Below are 6,000 nucleotides of genomic sequence, written 5' to 3'. Positions count from 1 at the left end.
ACACGACACTCAAAAAACGCACAAATCTAACAGCACATGACATAACCCAGCTACGTCAGTTCATTGCCACATCCACATATTTCCAATTCAGAAACACCATATACAGACAAAAAGAAGGGTTCGCCATGGGGGACCCACTCTCTGCCATCATGTGTGGGCTCTTCATGGAGGACCTAGAACAGAAAGCGCGTTCAACAGCCCCGGAAACATACAAACCAACACTATGGAAACGATTTGTGGACGACATTCTGGAAAAAATCAAAACAGGACATACACAACAGCTTACGGAACACCTCAACTCCATAGACACCACAGGCTGTATCAAGTTCACCCATGAAGAGGAAATAAACCAATCCATCGCCTTCTTGGACTTGAACATACACCACACGGACAACGGGGACATCAAAATAAAAGTACACAGGAAACCCACACATACTGACCGATATCACCTTTGGACATCTGAACACCCCACTATTCATAAGTTGTCAGTCGTCAGAACATTACATGAACGCACCACAATGATCACGGACCCGGAGGCTTTGAACTCTTTGAACTCTTTCAACAGTAGCCAAAATGGAACTGTATAGTGCCACTTAGCAGTTTTTTTTTACGACGATTCTAGTGCAGCGTGTTCTACCGGAAACAAATTCCTTGTGTGTTCTACATACTTGGCAATAAAGATGATTCTGATTCTGATTCTGATCACAGAACGCATACAAAGAACACTGTGGAAACACAACATAAACACACCGGTCAAACCACACACAACTCTCCGACAGATCTTGGTTGATTTGCATAGCGCTGCCTCCGCTGAGGGCTGAGGTAAAGTGAGTATCCAATCACAGGATGCGTACATGACATGTTCAACGCGAGGCCCTTTAGCTGGCCTTACTGTGCCAACTCGTGATCTGATTGGCTATCGCAACTGTATATCAACTACATGTGCCCGTTCATGTACAGCGCACAGACGCCCTCACTGTTGATTCTGAAGGTGTTGGTCAGATTTCATACAGCCTGGCGACACAAGCTAGCAGAATTCTGATTGGATTAAAAACTCTGACCTAAAACTACAACACTGAAAGGAGCATAACCAAATGGATATAATATAACATCAAGAAAACAGTATGTAGAATAATTATATATATATTTAGAAAAAATACTTTTTTAATGAAATTGACTTTTATTATAATTATGATAATGATGTCTGATTATGTTAGGCCAGCAGAGAAGGCCTTGCTGGCTCTGACGGCCCACCACTGTGTGTCAATATAGCTAAACTTGACCTGAAAAGAATTCCATGATATATAACAGTGTGGACAGGACAGGCTTGAAATACACAATAATTTAATTTACTGTGATTTTAACCACTTGGTAAATTATGTCATTCTACCCAATAACAAAAAGAAAACTATATCAATCATTTCATTGTCATATTCGCCCGCAAGATGGGAGAGTTATGAATGACATGTCTTCAAGCAACACACAAATACCAAATGAAACGCATTGACAAACCATAAATGCAGTGTAAAGCTTTATCATGGGTCATTGTTGAGACGGTGCTATGGAGCCGACAACACAAACCTAAAATGAGTCTCAATAGAATTACACTACAGAATTACATGAGCAAACAAAGCACAGAAAAATGTCAAATGTATCAGATGAATATAAAACTTTGATAAAAACTGGTCATTGGGCATTCTAACTGGGTTTAGAGTTTACCCAAAGTGCACTTGATCCATCACAGTACAGTACATACAGTATGTATAGGGTGAGGAACAAAAAAGATCCGTACCCATGAAAATTTCGTTTGTGGCTTGGATTAAAAAGCTATCCATTTCAAATTACAACCATACATGATTCAGTTTATGGAAGACCATTCACATTGAATTTTTAGTCAATTTATGACTTTCCCAAGATGTGTTCCAAATGTCCACCACTTTGTTGCAAGCAAACATTGCTTCAGTCTTTCGGTCACCCTCCTGATATTGACTGAGTAATTTTCATACGTTTTAATGTTCCCATCAGAATTCATGAAAACAAAATTCTGTCCGTCACATTGATATGCCTGAGGCAGGTACAATGCTTACAAGCTTGGTTTTGTGTTCAACATGGTGAAAACATTCATGAAAGTAAAGCTTTAAACTAGATGCAAGCAATTGTGATCCTAAAAAATGAATTACAATAAAGTCTCGTTATATCGATATTCAAGGGAGTCCGAAAAAATATCGATATAACCGGGACTATCGATATATCCGACCCTGTTTGCATGTAATTTTCTCCGTTCGTGCATAGAAATAGTATCGATATAACCGGGACTATCGATATAGCCGATATCGATATAACGAGACTTTACTGTAATTCATTAAAAAACATTTAAGGCTAGTTAGTCACATCGGCTGAAAGTGTAGGACAAATCCCTAGTTTTAACATGTCTATTAGCAAATCTGTTTATAGATTAAAAAATGTGAAAACATGTTATGACACTATAATTCTTTTTTAAATGCCCCAAGCCGGACGCCAGACCCCTGGCCCTACCCCACCCTCTGCGGCCGACGTACGGTCTAACCCTACGGCCGCCTGCGGAACCAAACAAGTAACAATGACATCCCCCCCCATCAAATAACACTATCAAAAACAAAGACATCACAATACTCCCCGCTGTCAAAGGCAGAACAACAGTTATTATGGACACGGAAAAATACGAAAAACAGATGCAGCAGTTATTACAGGACGCCGCCTATGAAATATTAAAGAAAGACCCAACAGAAGAAAAGAAAAACAAACTTAAAGCACTACTCAAACCTCTATTAAACGAAAATAAAAGAAACAGAGTCGTACAACCACCTGGTACCCACAGCAAATATCATCCCCAGGATTTACGGCACGCCAAAACTACACAAACCAGATACACCTCTCCGCCCCATAGTAGACACCATCGGATCAGTCACGTACAACCTCTCAAAAGCACTATCAGAAATAATAAAACCATTACTGGGACACACAGACCAACACTGCGAGAACTCAAAGCAACTCGCTACAGAACTCGCCATCATAAAAGTACAGAAAGACGAAATGTTCATATCACATGACGTCATCTCACTTTTCACCCACCAAAGCCACCATTCCGATAGTACAGGACAGACTAAAAGCAGACACGACACTCAAAAAACGCACAAATCTAACTGCACATGACATAACCCAGCTACGTCAGTTCATTGCCACATCCACATATTTCCAATTCAGAAACACCATATACAGACAAAAAGAAGGGTTCGCCATGGGGGACCCACTCTCTGCCATCATGTGTGGGCTTCTTCATGGAGGACCTAGAACAGAAAGCGCGTTTCAACAGCCCCGGAAACATACAAACCAACACTATGGAAACGATATTGTGGACGACATTCTGGAAAAAATCAAAACAGGACATACACAACAGCTTACGGAACACCTCAACTCCATAGACACCACAGGCTGTATCAAGTTCACCCATGAAGAGGAAATAAACCAATCCATCGCCTTCTTGGACTTGAACATACACCACACGGACAACGGGGACATCAAAATAAAAGTACACAGGAAACCCACACATACTGACCGATATCACCTTTGGACATCTGAACACCCCACTATTCATAAGTTGTCAGTCGTCAGAACATTACATGAACGCACCACAATGATCACGGACCCGGAGGCTTTGAACTCTTTGAACTCTTTCAACAGTAGCCAAAATGGAACTGTATAGTGCCACTTAGCAGTTTTTTTTTACGACGATTCTAGTGCAGCGTGTTCTACCGGAAACAAATTCCTTGTGTGTTCTACATACTTGGCAATAAAGATGATTCTGATTCTGATTCTGATCACAGAACGCATACAAAGAACACTGTGGAAACACAACATAAACACACCGGTCAAACCACACACAACTCTCCGACAGATCTTGGTACACCCAAAGGACAAAATACACCTGGAAAATAAATGCAACTCAATATATGAAATCCCATGCAAGTCGTGCAATAAATCATCCATCGGGGAGACAGGAAGGAGTTTCAATACAAGAAAAAAAGAGCACAAGAAAGAGACAGCAACAATACAAACAAGAGCAAAAAAAGAACAAGCACAACAGGAGCACCATAAATCAGCCATCACGGACCACTGCAAAAGAGAAAATCACATCATGGACTGAGAGAAGGCCAGAGTCATCCGCACCGAAGAAAACAAACATCAGCGCTGGATCAGGGAGGCCATTGAAATCCGGAAGCGAGGACCAAGGACCATCAACAGGGATGAGGGAGCCTACATGCTCTCTACTACCTGGAGCAGTATCCTGGAGGGACCAGCGGACAACGGGGGGCGTGGCTTGCCTGTTAGATCTGACAGGTAGGTGACGCCGTCATAGCAACACCAGTTGAAAATGGCGCGTCACAACAACATCCGTGACACTCTGACGAAGGCGGAAGTAGACGCCGAAACATGTCAGGTATTTCAACACCTATAATACACTGTCTGTAAGTAAAAAATCTGCTTTAAATTATGCTGTGCCTGTGTTTGTTTCATCTTGGCAGACTTTTACTCTTGGTTTTTCCTTTGATACACTGTATTTTTCTGTTCAGATGATTTTAACGTCTTAGATTTTGTTGTTGATTTTATTTTAATACAATTTCTCAAATATCACCTGCTGCCAACCACTTCAGAGACAGCAGAGACTCCAGGAACCTGTGGCGGGGGATACAGACCATCAGCCCTCTCCACAGACCTGCGAGAACTCCACCGCTCTGTTGAACCAGCTGAACGACTTCTTCGCCCGCTTCGAGGCAGACAACAGCACTCCACCACAGAAGAACCCATCACCTCCTGGCGACCAGGTGCTGACACTGTCCCAGGACAGCGTGAGGCGATCCCACAGAGGGACCAACGCACGCAAAGCCCCGGGTCCTGACAGCATTCCTGGCCGTGTCCTGATATTGACTGAGTAATTTTCATACGTTTTAATGTTCCCATCAGAATTCATGAAAACAAAATTCTGTCCGTCACATTGATATGCCTGAGGCAGGTACAATGCTTACAAGCTTGGTTTTGTGTTCAACATGGTGAAAACATTCATGAAAGTAAAGCTTTAAACTAGATGCAAGCAATTGTGATCCTAAAAAATGAATTACAATAAAGTCTCGTTATATCGATATTCAAGGGAGTCCGAAAAAATATCGATATAACCGGGACTATCGATATATCCGACCCTGTTTGCATGTAATTTTCTCCGTTCGTGCATAGAAATAGTATCGATATAACCGGGACTATCGATATAGCCGATATCGATATAACGAGACTTTACTGTAATTCATTAAAAAACATTTAAGGCTAGTTAGTCACATCGGCTGAAAGTGTAGGACAAATCCCTAGTTTTAACATGTCTATTAGCAAATCTGTTTATAGATTAAAAAATGTGAAAACATGTTATGACACTATAATTCTTTTTTAAATGCCCCAAGCCGGACGCCAGACCCCTGGCCCTACCCCACCCTCTGCGGCCGACGTACGGTCTAACCCTACGGCCGCCTGCGGAACCAAACAAGTAACAATGACATCCCCCCCCATCAAATAACACTATCAAAAACAAAGACATCACAATACTCCCCGCTGTCAAAGGCAGAACAACAGTTATTATGGACACGGAAAAATACGAAAAACAGATGCAGCAGTTATTACAGGACGCCGCCTATGAAATATTAAAGAAAGACCCAACAGAAGAAAAGAAAAACAAACTTAAAGCACTACTCAAACCTCTATTAAACGAAAATAAAAGAAACAGAGTCGTACAACCACCTGGTACCCACAGCAAATATCATCCCCAGGATTTACGGCACGCCAAAACTACACAAACCAGATACACCTCTCCGCCCCATAGTAGACACCATCGGATCAGTCACGTACAACCTCTCAAAAGCACTATCAGAAATAATAAAACCATTACTGGGACACACAGACCAACACTGCGAGAACTCA

The sequence above is a fragment of the Hippocampus bargibanti genome, linkage group LG15, assembly GCF_051943395.1.
Source record: "Hippocampus bargibanti isolate YZ-2025 linkage group LG15, ASM5194339v1, whole genome shotgun sequence".
NCBI lineage: Eukaryota > Metazoa > Chordata > Actinopteri > Syngnathiformes > Syngnathidae > Hippocampus > Hippocampus bargibanti.
The sequence above is the reverse complement of the archived record's forward strand: the minus strand, read 5'-3'. Positions refer to the sequence as shown.